A 19,084-nucleotide genomic window follows, 5' to 3' on the forward strand; every position below is an offset into this window, starting at 1 on the left:
CTAAAAGAAACTACACTTACTAAGATTGGAGTACAACTGATGCTCTCTCAACAATATCACTATTTTTGCCAGGTGTTTTGGATGATCTTCCTCATTCTTATAATATATCAATATATCATCAATAAAAACTATCTCAAACTTTTTTAGATAAGGACGAAAAAAATTATTCATCAAACACATGAAAGTAGTTGGAGCATTAGTCAAACCAAAAGGAACCACAACAAAATCATAATGACCATACCTAGTCTGAAATGCAGTTTTGTAGACTTCATCTTCTTTGATGCATCCCTGAGGATATCCTAATCTCAATTCAATATTCAAGGACACTACTAGTGCCTTTTACTAATCAAACAAGTCATCAATCTGCGACAAAGGACACATGTTCTTGATAGTCACCTTGTTCAACTGCCTATAATTAATGTACAGTTTGAGAGTACCACCCTTCTTCTTCACAAACAATAATGGTGCACCCCAAGGTGACACATTTGACCTAATGTATCCCTTGTCAAGCATTTTCTTAAGTTGAAACATCAATTCCACCAACTCTAGAGTGCTCATCCTATAACGTGCCTTTGATGTTGGTGTTGCTATTGGTACCAACTCAATAGAAAATTCCACTTCCCTGTGAGGTGGTAACTCTAAAATATCTGTTGGAAATACATCCTGAAATTGCTACAAAATCAATTACCTCTTCAATACTTCAGCATCCTCAACATCCTTCCCTTTGTTACTGGAAACATGCACTGCAAAAAATACACACCCTTTCCTGCAACTATGCTCAACTTACATAACTTTAACCATTCTCACCGATGTAGGCTTCTTCTTACCTTTCAAGATTCTATTCTCTCCATCATCATCCAAGCACTCAATAGCCTTCTCATAACAATCTACCTTAATCATGTGAAGGTACAACCAATCCATGCCTAAAAGAATAGTGTATGACCCCAATAGAATCACATTTATATGTGGTGATGTATGTATACCATTCAACTCAAATGCACAAGACCTTACCTAATGATGAACTCTTTTCTTGGTCCATATAGCTAACTGCACCAACTGAGACTCAACATGCACTTCTTTACTCAAGCCACACTTATCCACCAGGTTAGGATGCAAATAACTATAATCAGGTCGAGGATCAATCAAAATGGAAAAAACTTGATAACAAAGCTTACCTTCCATGTCAATAATGGATGCCTAGTGATCCACCCGCTTGCTATCAAATGCTACATAGATTCTAGAAATTCTTTATCCTACATCCCCAATTGTCTATGCCTCCTGAGCATTGTAGATCTAAGGTCTGCCACCATGATACAACAAACAATCCTTCTTGTGATGATCATTTCCACAAATATAACACTACAACAACTCCCTGCTACTATCTTTATTCTGCTCCTCTGCAGGATGAGACCCATGTCCCTTCTCTTCTTCATTAGACTTCTTATAAGGAGCAATATTTTCTTTGTCACCCGCATCCTGATGTCTTTCCCACTTTAGAGGCCATTTTCATTTGCTATTTTCATCACCTTTCCAATCGCGCTTAGGTTCAGTCTTACACTTTGACTACTCATAACAATGCTTCAATTTGCCAATGAATTCCTCCAACGATCGAGGCTCATTTTCCTTAATCTGATCCTTCAATGCTAATGACAGTTCACTGATAAACCTTTGGACCTTCGTCTTCTCATACTTAAGATCAGACACATATCTCAATAGCTCTAGAAACTTAGTCATGTACTCTTCATCTGTCATAGGCCCCATCTTCAATTCATAGAACTCCTTGGCCTTTCCGTCATAGTATATCTCTAATAAATGCTTCTTCTTGAAGAGTCTTTTGAACTCATGCCAACTCAACTCCTCTGTCTTGATGGCTCTGTCAAGCTTCACATCATCCCACCAAATGTCTTCCTTTCCCTTGATACTAAAAATAGATATCCCAAATTTTATGTTCTTGCTATAGTCATGCAGCACGAAGAACTTCTTCATCCCAAGCAACCATACTTCTGCATCTTTTATTTTCATCAGCTCTCCATCAAATGTAGGTGGCTTGGCTATCTTGAACTCATTTGGAAAGTATCGCCTTTCACTCCTCCTATAAGGATGATAACAATGATGACCATGATGTTTATCTGAACCAGAACTAAATAGAACCCATAACACTACCTCTCATGTCATGTGTATCCATCCATATGTCACCTCTAACCATATCATCCCTATTTGATCTATGCCATGATCAAGATCTTCTAGCATATGCCCCATTAGTCTTGTTCTCCTGTCCATAACCAATCCATGCTTGTCTCTGTCTCTGCAAATCTGACAAACTCAGAAGGATCACTGCATTGACCTCTGCTTGCTTTTCTTGAACCCTGGCAAGCCTTTCCTGTGACTAACTTATTCTGTCATTATGCCTTTCAACTTTCGATCTCTTCCTTGCTATGTCGGGAGAGTACTCATCTCTTGGTTTCTCATCCAATCTATAAGGAGAGTCACGTGAATTGTAATCCACCCTTCTGCTAGTCATCTCTAGTCTTCTATCTCTTGCAAATATACCACGTCAAATAAATGAAATATAAACATAACCAACATACCTTTGTGAAGTTCAAGGGAGGCTATGTCATCTGGAAACATTAGTCAATCTTTTCACGATACATATATATACATATTCATATCAACATATTGACATCATGAATGATAACACTAACTACATACAATGACCTCATGTATGATAACCATAACCATGATAATGCATGCATAATGACATGCATCTAGTCCAAGTATTTGAACCATGCTCTAATACCAATTTGTAACACGCCACCGCACATTTACCCAATTTTGTAAGCCCTTCAGGTAAATGTGAAGTGGAGTGCCACTATGACATGACCCGACTTCCAAATTCCAGTTAACAAAGTTGGGCCTACAAAATTAAACCTTCCTCAACTTCCTCAAGGGCTGCAAACCACCCAGGAGCTAAAAAACCACTCCAGGTGCCCAATCCCTGAGTTTCATTTTTTTTCACTAACTTGGGTCCACAACCGCATACATGACAAGGCTAGGGTGCGGTCATAGCCCTCCAACCACATGCACAAGCCTTCTTCCCTGTGATTATAGCCCAAAATATTCAGCGCAGAGGGCGTGGTCTCGAGATCTAAGCCACTTTTCCAGGACAACCTCCAGACCTCTACTTAGAACTGTCGATAACTTCTTAGAATGATAAATGAAATAATGACAACCTATCCATACAAAACTTGAGCAGGAACTTGACCTAACTAGGCCTAACCATGGCAATCATTTCCTTATACATATGGTGAACATGTGAGTTACAGGTCATGAATGCATATAATTACGCCAACCAACCACTATTACTGATTTGGAAGGGATGGCTGGCTTTCTTTCTAGCTTTCTTTCTGGCTGACTAACTGACTGACAGGAACTTCAATATAATCAATATTTGATATGCTTATTTATACTTAGGGAAACCAGCGCAGGCAGGGTTTTGTTAGAAAGAAGCACAGTACGAGGTGTTACCCCTGATTTCGGGATCGGCTGATTGGTTGAGTTAGCTGGGTATGATAACTGCTGTACCTGTAGCAATATCAGTCGGTATATGAGCTGTAATCAGTACCTCTAATAGCTGTCCTTCTCCTTGTTTCAGCTGTAGCTGTCCCACCTCTAGCTGTACCTTTATTACTTGTATCTGTACCTTTAGCTGTCCCTGTACCTAAGTGTATGTCTGGTTGATTGGGTAGCTAGCTGGTCTCATCAGTAGCTATCTCGGTCTCATATCCTCTGGGTAGGGGGTTAGATAGCTTGTATGATTGATGGGTATATGGATGGATGACTGCCAATTGGACCTACAGCACCAGTTTTGTTGGAATCGTCTGCTTGGATTTAGGAACTCCTTGCCCCCCGGAGGGACAAGCGGCTTCGCACCTTACTACTTACATTATAAATACTTGGGTGGGCACTTTGAACCTTGACTATTAACCCTTGACTCTGCGACCTCAAGGGTTTGAACCTCATCTCAGAATCATCAAGAAGGTATAATGCCCTCTCTTAACAGTTTTAATTACACTTGTTAGCCCATGCATTCATCAATCGATCATTAGCATGTCAAATCATGAATAAGAGCCAAAACTAGAGCACATCATAGAACCATGCTTGTAACCAGCATATAACTAGAATAAAATCCATGGCAAATCTTCCATATAATCAGCATAATAATAAGTACATGTGGTCATTAATCACATTATTAAAATAGATCTTAAATAAATATGCAAAGCCAACAAAGTCAAGGACTTCCACATACCACCCGACCGTAGATTGGGCTGAACCAAAGCTTACTTTCAACCAATCACCCTCGTTCCTTATTCCAAGCATGAATGTGAAATCTCATGGGATAAACCAAGACATAAAGAACTAAGGGAATCCAAGGTTAAACCACCTCCACCCTCAAACTACTGCGATCTCGCCAAAACTGATCAAGAGACCAGAAAACCAAGACAAGCTTGGATGCCTTAGAATTGCTTCACCATACCTTGAGGAATTTTCCAATCTCCACCAACATGTCGAGGGATTCCCGCAGAAAACCATCTCCGCCCCCAACCCTTGGGAATTTTCCTGAGACCACCTCACCTGGTTAGAAAACCTTCCAACAATCCAAAGCTCAACCAAGAAATAAATCCCCTCACACCATGGCAAGGCAGGGCTGAAACCGCTGTCAAAACCAATCAAAACCCATGCCAATGAAAATAAATAAACCAAATGAACAAATGCATGTACCATGCATTCACACCTCAGCTAGGAATTCACACATGCAACCTATTACCTACAAAATCCTCTTGTTGAAGTTGCTTGATCCAACCTTCCTTGTTTGTCCTCCTCATTTCTTTGTTTTCCTTGTCCTTCATTTGCCTTCCTTTATCCAATGCTAGAGTTCTCCAAGATTGCTCTAAGTGTGTAATAGTGAATGAGAGCCAAAATTAGAAATGACAAAAGCTGTGAACTGATCCTCAAAATCCTTTTTATCATTGAGGACTCTATATCCTTCACATTCCTTTATTTTCCTTCAATTTCCCTCTCATGCAAATTTGTGACCCTTCATCTCCCTTTTCTCCTATTTTTCTTTGTTTTCATAAATAAATGATAATTAGTGTCGCTTTCCTTTTCCAATGCCTTTGCCAATTTCCTTAGCCATAATAAACCGAAAGTGATGCCAGTATATTGCTTTTCCCAACATTCAGCTCAGAATACATGTCTTGTGACCTTAGTATTATTTTTCCTTTATTATCCTTTATCACATAAACTTTTAACCCGAGGTTGTTAGAAGTTCCCTTCCATCCATTACCACTATGAGAACTCCCTACATGATAGGTTTCTAATGAAGGAGATGGGGTTTCCACATTATTTTATAAGATTGAGATCCCTCGCTCTGAATCTAGGATCACCATAGCACAATCCAATTATTGTCTTCATCCAATCTCACTATTATGACTCCCTTCCTTTATGGTCTCAAACTTTAAGTTCAATACTCTTCGCCCTTGGTTGACAACGCCTTATATCAACAACTAGTTGTGTGTGTCCTTTATTTCGTATGTTGTGGGTATAGACTTTTGGTTTATGTAAGAACCCCATCAGTTGTGTAGGAAGGCAACCAAATAGAGTCTTCATTACAGTTAGAAGAAAAATAGGTTTGCCTTTCAATATGTAGCGAGCAGAGACGTTGATTTAATAGGGTATATAAATTTTGATTAGGAAAATAATGCTTGAGAGTGCAATTCCATTTTTAGGCTACCTACTCTCTTACTTTCAATTTGATTTATTTGTTGAGTAAAAGTGATCTCCCGTATTATAATAATAATAATAAATTACTCTTGTGAAATTGTTAATATCATTAGTAAAATCATCATTGTCACAAAATATAATATCTAATATCATAAACATTTTATCTTTTATCACCATCAAAATAACATTAAAATATTATAAAGTCTAATCATAATACTGTATATATAATATTATACTCTATATATAATATTATGAACAAAATAACAATAATATCATGACAAAATAACAATAATAGTCCCATTATTCAATAATAAGTATAGCACTTTCCTTTACCTTGTACTCTCAAGTTACCTTTCATTGTAGGATAATTTCTATCACCATATTTCATAGGTCCATTTTACATTTTAATTATTTTAATCATCAAATTATTGAATATATAAATACAATGCTTTCCTTCGCCCTACGTTGTTGAGTTACTTTTAATTATAGTATAATTTTAATCACCATATTTCATATGTGCCTTTTACATTTTAATTATTTTAATTCCAAACATGATAAGTGATCAAATTTATGGATTTAAGAGTACTAGAAAATCATAACAACGGATGGCTCAATGGGTCAGTATGAATTTTTTTATTAGTCCCCAAAGTATTACATAATTGTAGGAACGATTGACTCAATCTATGTGATCTCTATTAGTCTATTGCAAAGTAAGGTTATATGTGCATCATTTTAATGTTATAAAATGTTATGGAAATTAAAATATTTATTCATTTTAATTCAAATTTGGAAGTAATATAGACTTTTGGTTCAAGTTTATTTCTCAAAATAACATTTTTATCTTGAGAAACTTGAAAGAGAAAGAAAAATTCTTATGGCTTCAAGTCTAGCAACAGGTGCAAAAGTTTCTTCAAAGTCTATACCTTCTTGTTAAGCATACCCTTTACAAACAAGCCTTTCTTTATTCTTAATAACCTCTCCATTTTCATTCAACTTATTCTTGAATATCCATTTTGTTCCTATAACATTTTTATCATGAGGTCTAGGAACTAATTCCCAAGTATCATTCTTTCCAATTTGGTCAAGTTCTTCATCCATGGCCTTAACCCAACATTCATCTCTGCTAGCTTCATTTACATTTTGTGGTTTTATGGAGGATAATAATGCTAGATAACTAGATCCTAAAAGAGTTCTTATTGTCTGTACTCCAGGCCCTTTTTCTCCTAGAATTTGAGATTCTGGATGATTGTTTTGAACATACCTAGATTGAGCCTTTTCCCTGTCATATGTATCTTCTTCTTATGCTTCATTGGTTTCTTCCTCTATATCATTTCGATTGATATGGGGAAGCATTCACCATCTTCCTTATTATCATCTTCCTTTGTTGATGTCTCCTATTTCGGATTTATGCATGCTTCATTGATTACAACATCAATGAATTCAACAATTTTTCGAAGTCTCTTATTATAACATTTGTATCCTTTACTTCTAGATGAATAACCAAGAAATATTCCTTCGTCTGCTTTAGGTTAAAACTTACCAAGTTTTTCATGAATGCTTTTGATGAAACATTGGCTTCCAAAAACTTCGAAGTCTTTTACAGTGGGAGGTTTACCAGACCAAAGTTCATATGGAGTTTGATCACTATTTACACGTACATGAGATTTGTTGAGAATATTTACTGCAGTATGTGCAACTTCACCCGAGAAGGTATCAAGAGTTCTAGACTCATCAAGCATATCTCGAGCCATTTTTTGAACCATTATATTTATTCTTTCCACCACGCCATTTTGTTGAGGAGTTCTGGAAACACAGAATTGTCTCTTTATTCCATGTTGTTCACAAAATTCAAAAAATTCATTTGATATTAATTCTCCTCATTGATCAAATATGAGACATTTGATTTTTAGATATAATTCATTTTCAACTAAATCTTTGATGACTTTAAACTTTTAAAATTCTTCATCTTTATGTTTTAGTAAACCAATCCAACACATTCTAGAAAAATCATCAATGAATAAAATGTAGTGTTCTTCTCCACGAGGTGGATTTTTCCTTGTTGGTCCACACAAATCAGTATGAATGAGTTCACAAGCCTTACTTGCTGATCCTTCTTTCACATTGAGTTGAACTCTAGTTTTCTTACTGAATTGACATGGTTTGCAAATGGTATATTCTAGGGGGATGATATCTGGAAGATCACGAACCGCCTTGAGCCTGCATTATTTTCTTATTTGAGAAATGCTTAGATGCCCCAATCTTTTGTTCCATAACCCGTTCTCTTTTGTTTTTCTTATATAACATTTTCCTTGACCTCCTTTTAGTATATATAGATTGCTTGGAGTTATTGTACCTTTGATTATGGTCTTTCCTGTGTCAAGCTCATGAACCACACATTCTTTTGATCAAAACACGACTTCATTTCCTTTATCACAAATTTGACTAACACCTAACAACTTATGCTTTAAACCATCAACATACATAACATTTCTAGCTTTAACCTTTTCTTTTAGATAAACATAACCTTTACCCTTAATGACAACTAGTGTGTCATTTCCAAAAGAAACATTCTTTTCCTTTTCTAAAGCATCATATGGAATGAGTTTATCTTTATCACCTGTCATGTGTTTTGAGCATCCACTATCAATGTACCACTGATTTTTTTGTCCTTCTGCAAACAGATCTATGCCACATCTTTTTTATTGTAGTTCCTTCTTTTTCCATACCTTGGAGTTGGATGATGTTTGCTCCTTTTGATATGTTGGCCAAAATTTGCTCCTGCATTCAAATTCTTCATGACCAAAGTTATTGCAAAATCAACATTCAATTTCAACTTCAAGAGGATAAAAGTTATTATAAGAGCTCTTCCTGATTTTGGTCATACTCCTTTGTTTTCTTACTTCTCTATTCATGATAGTTTTGTACGCAACACATTGAGAAAGCTTATGACCAAAGTTATGGCATGAAAAACATTTTCCATTAAAGAAGAAGTTTCTGTGATCATAAAATCTTTTGGTATTGTTCACCTTTTGGTTGGTGCTTCTATTGATGTTCACCTTTGGAGTAAAATGAGCATGATTTACCTGGGGAGTACTTTTAGGCTTTTGCTGAGGATTGACGAATTGTTCATTGGTTTTTGCTGCATCAAGATAGCTTCTGGTGATGGCTGAAGGATTTTCTGGTTGGGATGTTTCTCTAGTGTATCCAAGACCAGTCTTTATAAGAGGAGAATGTTGAACCTTGATGATTTCATCTAAGGTTTCTAATCCTTTAGAAAATCTAAGATTCAAAGATTTTGTCTTCTCAAGTTCTTTTCTTAGACCCACTACTTCACATTCTAATTTCTCATTGTGTTTTTCCCTTTGAGTGAGTTGATGTGTCAAAGTGTCTATGACCATATTATTTTCTTCCAAACAGATTTTAAGATGAGTGATTTATTCAAGAAAATCTTCTTCTTCTAAGGCATCCATAAGCGCATCATTTTCATAAGCCATTAGTAGCTTAATACCTTGTTTAGATTCACCTTCATCACTATTAGACAAGCCATCCTTCATGAGTATAATAGCTTCTTCTATTAACAAACTGTTTCCTATTACCTTTTGAAAAATCCTTTCCTTTCTCGTGGTTATCTTTATGAGGACATTTGGCAGCATAATGACCAACTCTACCACAAGAAAAACATTTGAAGGTAAACTTACCTTTAAATCTTCCGGTACCCAGTTGAAGTTTCTTCACAAAGTTTACCTCGTATTCTTCTGATATATATCTCGATTCCTTGAGATCCTCCTTTTCTTTTCCCTTTGCAGAGGCTTTGAAAGCAGCTTCTCCGATTTATGATGGACCTCCTTTCCTCATTTCAAAGGCAGTTAAAATTCCATGAAGTTGAACAACTGTAACAGATTGTAGATCCTACTTTTCTTCATTGGCAGATACTTTTGACTCAAATTTAGAAGTTAGAGATCTTAAAATTTTCTCTACTATAGTAGCCTGCTTTATTTCTTCATCCATATTATTCATATGATTTACAATCTCATCTACTCTTAAAAAGTAACTAGCATATATATCTGCAAATAATAACTTATAACTTCGCAGCTATTCCAGAGTTTATCTATACCCATATCATAGCATATAAAGGATAAAACATGAATTAGCAATCAGGTCTAGACTATCTACTTTCATATCATACAATGATAAGTCATTTCAGGTCTCATGATCTTGATCCAACATTGTATCCAAGGGTTCATAAGATATTTTAGATCTATACCATAACCATAGCCCTTACAACCTAGAATATACTTTAGTTAGAAGTATTCATGAAAAACTCTTCCACTTGCACACTTAGCCCTTTGATATTCTCCTCCTTATATACTTAGAGCCTTTTTCAATACCTCAGACCAAAACAACACTTAGAACCTGTGTTATTCTTAGACTGGATCAAGTAACCGTTACTGTGCTCAATATTGTGGCCTAATACCCTGGCATGGACCGTTCGTATTATTTAACCTTAATTTTCCATCCCATACGCGTTTTTCCTTCTATGAAAGTGCATGCATACGTATACGCTCCTTTTGTTATGTGAACTCGCTTGTATACACTACTTGGACTAGGTGAAACAACATATACAACTTAATACAAATTAAATCATTCTTTTTCTTCAATTTCTTGATTCTTATATGTAATCTTTTGTTCCATCATCTTGTTCTTCTGTGCCATTTCTCTATTACCTCTAAATTGACCTATTATTGACCTGTTACAATGTGAGTTGCCCTTTATCAATTCTGAACTGACCTGTGTGTGGGTTGCCATCAAGGACAACACATGTACCATAATGCCAACAATTTTTCATATATGTTATTGCATGGGGTTGAACAATTATCCCTATTGATGTGTTTTAATCGAAATATTTTAAGTATATAGAGAAAAAACGATATCTTATATGTGCAGTGAATTAAATCAACCAATGTAATCAACTATTTAATTAAATTAGTTATCATTACTCATTTTATATTCATGAATAATTTGATGATCTACATTGTCATATTATAAGTGAAATATTCAATTCACATATATAGAAGATATATTGTCCCGAGATTGATATTGTAAGGCCTTTAATTATATTCATTTATGTTTTATCTACATTAATCAACCTTCACACCTATAAATCTTTCATCCATTTTCATATATCTTTTTAAGGGAAACTGGTTCCATCAACCCAGATGGAACCACCATCTCAAAAGGAAAAGGAGCTGCTCTAAGTTCTCGACCGGGTGGTTTTCCCCAATGTTGACGCTGAGATTTTCGAGGCTTCAATAGAAGCATATGTAAATGAAACTAAGTATCAGTTTATGCTAAAAAATGAAGGATTACAATATCGATAACAACTTAAGAAAAAAATGTTTCACTACCAAAAAAGGAAAATAAACATAGATCCATAAAAATTTAAGGATCATTACATATCCAAAAGCTACTAACTATAAGGGGTAATTATGGAACATGATTCTCTATTGTTGATCCCGTTGATGGTGGAAAATCACATTGTACATGTTTCTCCATATGAACCAATCTACCTTCAAAGCGATTCATTTTTTCTTGTAAATGATCTTGAACCCTCTACAAATTTTCTTATCTATTCTACATCTACCACTGGTTGAATTGGAGATCATTCATGAATGAGATAATAGTGTTGCAATCATCATTTATGCTTCTTAGGAGTTGTTCCATTTGAATTTTGAGATATGCGAAGTCGTTTCCAATATTTCATTGATCAAATGCACAATCATTAAAATCAAACCTGTTGATAGGGATATGATATATATCCTCCCCCTAACCAATGCTTTCCAAGTGATGTTGAATTGACTCTACGTTCACCAATTCCACACCTCTCTTTTCCTTGTTCGCATCAGATATTTTATTTTATTAGAAAACAATGAAGACTCAAATGTAATAATGCTATGAACAAGATAGACTAATGAAATCTTTTACATTAAACATAATAGTCTGTCAGCTAGTAACAACCCAATAAGACTTGCATAGCAATGAACCAAGATCAAAAGAAAAGTTGCAAAAGAGAAGCTAAGAATAAGACAAAACACTGAAACTAGAGCATAGAAGTGTTTCACCTTAGTTCGTCATTGAATTCAAAAATAACATAATTAATTTCCAGATGTGACATTTATCTATATCTCTCTACTTAATAGTGGCTATATTGTATTCCAATGTAAATCACCATTGATTTAGTTGTTTCTTTGATTTCATTATAAAATCTTATTTTTCCAATCTTTTTGCAAACCAAAAAATATTTCCCTAATTTCAAAATATTTTTGTAACTTAATTTGCATATTTGTTTATTTCATTTTCTGGTTAATGTAAGCATTTATTCAGTAAATTGACATTTTATAATGATTATTTTTTTTAACAAATCTATCAATATTATAAAATAGTCTTCTGAGGAATTATTCATCAAATGCATGCATAAACATTGCTCCACAACTAGTTTTCATTCTAATAGAATGGAAGGATGTGCGAAAAGAAATATATGTGACAAAACCTTTGTTCATTCTTTTTTACACTTTTTCATATTTTACCGATCCGCACATAAAAACTTTCTGGAGAGCGAATTACTAAATATTTAAAAGTTAATTAAGGCTAATAATGAGATCATTATGCCTCACATTGAATTTTTTGGAGTGCAGAGATGTGGGATTAATTGATTAAAGCATTGTGTAGTTCACATTATGTCGTTAATAGAAAATTTAGTAAGCGATAACTAGAATACATGCAATGAAAAAAAAGTCCATAATTCATGCAATTTGGACAAATAACAGTAAATGCCTTATTATAATCAATGTGATTTTGTCTAGGCATGGTTACATTATCTAGGCATCTAATTTTGACTTAAGTTATGCATTACAATTTCTTCTTATTATAGACTTGAATTCGCATAAGCTCTAAGCATATAATTATTTTAGCATTACTCTGCCATTAAATCTTAATTGGGTTCTTATGATTTCTTTATTAAGTATCGATTCACCTAATAAATGGTGAAAATACTATTTAATAATACTTTTTTACGTGTCAATTCACTGAATAAATGATGAAAAGATTATTGTATAATATCGATAAATATGTTCTTCTTGATATATTTACAATCAATTATCATTATAGACATGTCTACTACAAAGATGGGGATTAATATGCAAATATAATTGTACAAAGGGGATCCACATATCATTTCATTTTTCTATGAGGCATATTGGCTGCGGAAACCTTTGCATATACTTGAATTCACTAAATAAATGCTAAAAAGAGTATTTTATAATATCATAAATACAATTCTATTGATATGTTTGCAACAAGAAATCATTACACAATGCAATGGAGTGAATGCTATTAAGCACTTGAGCGATAACACGATTGCGTATCAATTTGTTGAATAGATATTAATAGTACTGCTAAGCATTAATTATTTCTTCAATGCTAAATGTGAATTCGATTGTAGCATAGTTACTATCTATCACTCCATGTTTTTGCATCTATGCAAACATTTTCTATCCCGACGCAATTTTTGTATATATGGTTGCGATGCACACTTTTCCTTTCTCACATTCTCTATTACTAAAATGTTTCAACAAATTGTACATTACTTGTTATCATTAGAATGATTACATAATATAATATGATATAAACACTAATGTTTATTGGTAATCCTTGTTTTCGCACTAATTCTTTGATTAATAAAGAGACATAACCTAAATAACACACTATATTTATCTCGATACTATCTTGTTTTTAACCTGCTCATGGTCACGTGGTGTGGAGTTTTTTATATTGGTTTTTGTTCAAATCTTGGCTATTTTTGGTTATAGCCATTATTACCTCCACAGAGCTACTTCAGCACTATCAGCGTTGGAAGGCACAGTTAGGTGTCAAAGGTTTTTACCAGGCAGTTACGGGTGCTTTAGGATGTGGTAAAAGGGGTTTAACAACCAGTCACTGGGTTAGAAGGCGCTTTTGCAACAAGGGTCAGTGATAGGGAAGGTTTTCACTCGGGGTTTTCGGAATGACGCCTTGGTTAACAACGACCTTCAGAGATTGATGGAAGAGGAACTCATAGATTATTCCTCTGACTCTTTGACCCCAGAAGACATCTGGGTTGAGAGAAAAATCCCGTCAACAACTGGGATGGAACTGATTTCAAAAAGTCTATTGGCTACTTCAGTTACAAAACTCTCCTCCTTAATGCATGAGATGGAGGTTACGCTACAGGATTTGGGTAATACACAACCAGTTTCTTCCGTTTCAGAGGGTGTTTTCTATCTAGGTGAGGGCTCTGATTCGCCATTCCTCTCTATCCCATCTCCATCTAAATTTCAAGTCTGGTCGCAGGCTCCATCGAGTTTTTCTTTCACACAAGGGGGAGTTGGTGTCTCCATGGCTGGTTTTTGTGGTTTGGTCCCTGAAGGGCGAGGCACTTCTCCTCCACACTTAGGGTTTCTTGGCACAACGTCGACAAGCTCCACTCACCAGGTCTCAACTTCTAATCACCCCTCTGGCTATTTTAACGGCATCTCCAGAAAGGACATAGGTTTGGAAGAAAACCAATCTTTCGATTCAGACGAGAACCCTCAAGCTAAAGGTGCTCCTATAGACAAACAAAAGAGACCAGGGGATCAGAAAAAATCAAAACATCTGAAAGTTTGGGAACACGAGCATCAACTAGTGTTCGGGGTGGGCATCTCAATGGCACAAATAGCCCTAATAGAGAGCACTGTTCTTGTGGGCCCAGTTCGCGGCAGAAATTATATGCTGACTCGTCTGCGAAATTGGACTGTGGAGGTCTAGGGGAACCTAATGGTGCAGCTACTTGGTGTCATCACTCTGTCTAGAGGGTGGTTCGCTCTCACGTTCCTGTAGCCAAACCAGGTGGATTGGGTCTTGACGAGGTAGTGGCATATTGAAATGACTCCAGTCCTGCTTAAGCGATGGTCTCTGCTCTTCGATCCTGAGAAAGAAAACATGGGAGCTGGTCCGATTTGGGTTCGCTGATGGGTCTTCTGCTCTAATTTTGGGATGATGATATTTTCAAGGTTATTGGAGATGACATGGGTGTCTATCTTGACCATGATAGGACATATCAGGATACAGGTTGTATGGCTTTAGCCAAAATACTGGTGTATCTTGACACTAGAGAGGGACTTGTGGAGAGTTATTTGCTTCAAATGGGGGAGACCACCAGGTGACAAATACTAGACTACAAGGGTATCTATTTCCATTTTCTTCAGTGCCATGAGGTGGGTCATCTACACAAGGACTGCCCCTTACTTTCAGGGAAGCAGCAGAAGCCTTCAAGGTCTCTGGTATCGGCAAGTACACAAACAATGGAGGTAGGTTTTCAACCACAAGTGGACCATCCTGAGGATTTGAGGCCTCAACAGCTTGAATTTGGTCTGTCTACGTCACAACTGGACAATGTGTCATTTGCAGCCCCTCTCACCAGAGCTTGGGCTAGAGAATCGGCTTTTTCGGGTACTCCTTCCCCCCTTCCTCTGTTTTCAAATGATTTTCTGTTATATGCATTTGCTTCTACTTCTACGAGTTTGTCTGGTTTGGCGTCTGAGGTCAGCAAGTTGTGTTACCGTCTTTTCCCCATCATAACTGCCCCTTCCCCTCCCCTCAGCACAAACCCCTCTACTATCCCGATTCCACCTACTTCATCACTCAAAGGCAGCCTATAGTGGTTCTCACCACTATTTCCTTCGCTCCCTAATTGCCACTCAGACCCCGACCTATGGTTTGGATGTGGATCTCCTCCCTTCCATCCCCATAAAACCCCCCCGTGGCAGACAATCTCACCTTTCAAAAGCCATTAATAGGGTTGGCATTGAAGTGGCTTCGACGGTACAATCCCCAATTGACTGGGTGCTTAGAGCAAAGGGAAACCCTCCTAAGGTTACCCCATGAAGTGTCTCTCCTTCAAATGCAGGGGCCTAGCCAGCCCAGACAAAACAATGGCCCTAAAGAGGTTATGTCTTTCAGAGAGACTAGATGTTATTTTCTTGCAAGAAACTCTCGGTGAAGGGAGCCTGGTTAACAATCTGCTCCTGAAATTCCTTCTGGACTGGGTTTTCCATTCCTTGGATGTTAGAGGGTGCTCAAGTGGATGCGCCATGGGTTTTAATAAAATAACAATAAAAGTACCAAATGTTTGGTGGGGGGGGACGGGTTTCTGGGTGCTGACATTATCTCCTTGGATTACAACTTCCCTCTCAAACTCACCAACATGTTAGAAAATTATATATTACAGAGCAATGGAACACATAAAATATTGCAGAAATATAAACACAGAAAACACATAAAACAAGAGAGACACAGATATACGTGGTTCACCCAATTTGGGCTACGTCCATAGAGAAAAAGCCAGTCCTTCCTTTTATATTATCCAGCAAACTGAAGAGATACAACCTACAGCAAATCTGTTGTAATTCCCTCTTCGCTCTTAATCTCCTCTCTATTCCTCACTCAGAGTATAGATATACATAGACGCAATACAATTCCCTCATATATAGCGAGGTGTTGCCTTCTAAGGCAAAGAACCCTAAATTAAACATAACTTATACCGTCATATCTTCGCATAATGAACGTCCCAAATTGACTACGAAATTACAATATTTTACAAGGCAATTTTACATATATTGTTATCTTCGGGGGCACTGCCCCCCGATCCCCCTGCCGGGGGGGGGTTCCCAAAGGTCACAGCCGCCCCCCTCTGGACCCCCCCTGCAGCGAATATTTTAGGGTAGTTTTGCGGCCCCATTATGAACTGGGGTCCAATGCGACAATACCTTTGAATACAGAAGATAATCAGGCTCCACACCCAACAATCTCCCACTTGGAGATTCATTATAGCAAATCCACCACTGCTTCATTTTCTAGACAATGAATCCACTTTGGACCTGGTTGTTTCTCATCTTCTTCATCATACTTGAAGACCAATTGAAACTGAGCAAATTCTCAGTTTCTCCCTGGTTACAACTTTTGTTAACATATTTGCAGGATTTTGGCTAGTGTGTATCTTTTCTAGCTTCAATTGTCCATCTTCCAACGTTGACCATATGAAATGGTACTTGAGCTATATATGTTTAGTCTTGGAATGAAAAGTAGAGTTCTTTGCAAGATGTATGGCACTCTGGCTATCATTGTATAACTTACCCAACTCCTTCTTACCCAATTCATCCAGAAACCTTTGTAACCAAATCATTTCTTTACTAGCCTTTGTAGTAGCTATTAGAGTCGGTCTAGTAGCCCTCCATCAGCGATCAAAGCTCTTTGCATTTTCATAAGTAGGTGTCTCATCAGTGTCATCTTATTGCATTCCATTAGGCATGCCATAACCTTGATGGAGGAGCTGGTGTCTTTATTCCCCTCTTGGCACTGCTGGATCAAGCTGTTTCAGTCATTAAACTTTTTCAAGGTTATTTGTCTTGTCTTGAGGTCAAAATTTCTAGGTCTAGGGTTTAGGTCAAATTTGTCTTCAAAGTCACGTCTCTGAAGGTCAATAAGTGCCCAGCAAGCCAGAGGGATGATTTTCAAAGTATTTCTTCGAAAGATTCTATCTTGTGCAGCTAATTTTCACCTTGGATTTAAAAACCTTGTTTTTAAAGCCAAGGTCATTTCACAAAATTTTGTAAAACTTGTAAAAATTCAAAATGATTCAAAGGAAAGCATACAACCCTAGCTCCCTTGCCAAGACCCCTCAGAAGCTATCCCTGCACAAAAAAATTATCAAGGAAAACATCAAATCAATCAATTTCAGGACAAAAGGAAACCAAAAAGACAACAGCATTCAAAGTTTAAAAAGTGTCATGGAAAAACATTAGAAAGTGGGTTGTGACATGAAATTTATTCAAAGCAAGGCTATAAAGGCTCTATTTCCCTCCATCAAGCTCCATTGTGCATCCAAGTGATAGAGAAATCAGTTGCAAGAGCGTTTGAGTGAATTCGGTGAGTTTGGGAGGCGCGCGACCCGTCGAGACTGGAGCGTGACCCGTCAGGCGAGCGCGACCCGTCAAGCGCGCGTGACCTGTTGGGTGAGGCGCGCGACCTATCAGCGTTCCCTCTACACAAAACCGCCAGCAAGCTGCCAAGGAACCACAAGTTACTAAATTTTGCAAGGTAGGCCCTCAATCATGAAAAATTATTGCTTGCTACAGTTCAAGAAGATCATGATTGTATTTTTAAAGGTCTTCATTTGCAAGTAAAAGTCTCCATTGTGCTTTTGGGCTTGAAGTTGTCAAAATTTCTAGGGTTTATTATGTTGTTTTGAGGTATCCCTTTTCTTTCCTATTGTCCACCTCCCATTACATATTCCTTATCATTTTATTTAAACTTCCCTTCAAAATTTGCTAAGAGCCTAAAACCCTATCCCTCTCCCCAAGAAATCAAAAAATTAAAATCCTAACCCTACCTCCCATAACATCCTTGTAAGTAAAATTGTATAATGATGTATATGCAATGATTTTTCCCCTAAAACTCCTTGTTTCATTATTATTCTCAATTTCCCTTTAAAGTATCCCTTCCCTAACATTTCCCTTGTGCTTCTTGTCCCCTTAAAACAGCATTTTAATCAGCAGTTTTCAAAGCAGAAACAGCAGTACATTTCAGCCACTTTGCTCCTAAAACAATGTCAGAAACCGAAACCAATTATGAGCAAAGTGATGACCATGAGTCAGCTTCAGAGTTTGAGGTACAGAGGAGACCTCACAAAGGTGGAAAGAGTGGTCATCATAGGAGAGAGGAGCCCACCTCTTTGACTGATTTGCAGGCTTGTCCAATTGCAGTCTCATGTTTCCGTTATATGTCTTGTTATGAGTTTTGCGAGAGGATCTCTCAGATTCAGCATCACAGGGAGTTGGCTCGCTTGTTTGTTTTGCATTTGCATGATGGGCATGTGAACCTTGCAGGGGTGGATTTTACATTGACACCTGAGATGATTGCTCAAGCAACAGGGATACCAAATGTTGGAGAAGTGTGGAACAAGCACAAAATATTGGACAATGTTCAGTTGGAGCCTTACATTAAACCTGCATTCATGAGACAAGTGACGGATGTATTTCCTTTCAGATTTTTGAGGAATGAGTATGCTCCATTGATGAGACTTATCATGCGCTATTTCACCTGTGAGGGCAGATTTTCACTTGTGTATTCATATCATATTCGCTTATTGATGCATTTCACACGGGTACGGATGATGAACATCCCGATTTTCTTGTGCCAGAATATTGATAGGATGGTGCCTTTGATGCAG

This window comes from Pinus tabuliformis, chromosome X, assembly GCF_031772625.1.
Source record: "Pinus tabuliformis cultivar Carrire ecotype Pingquan chromosome X, CPIR1, whole genome shotgun sequence".
In the NCBI taxonomy this organism is placed as follows: Eukaryota; Viridiplantae; Streptophyta; class Pinopsida; order Pinales; family Pinaceae; genus Pinus; species Pinus tabuliformis.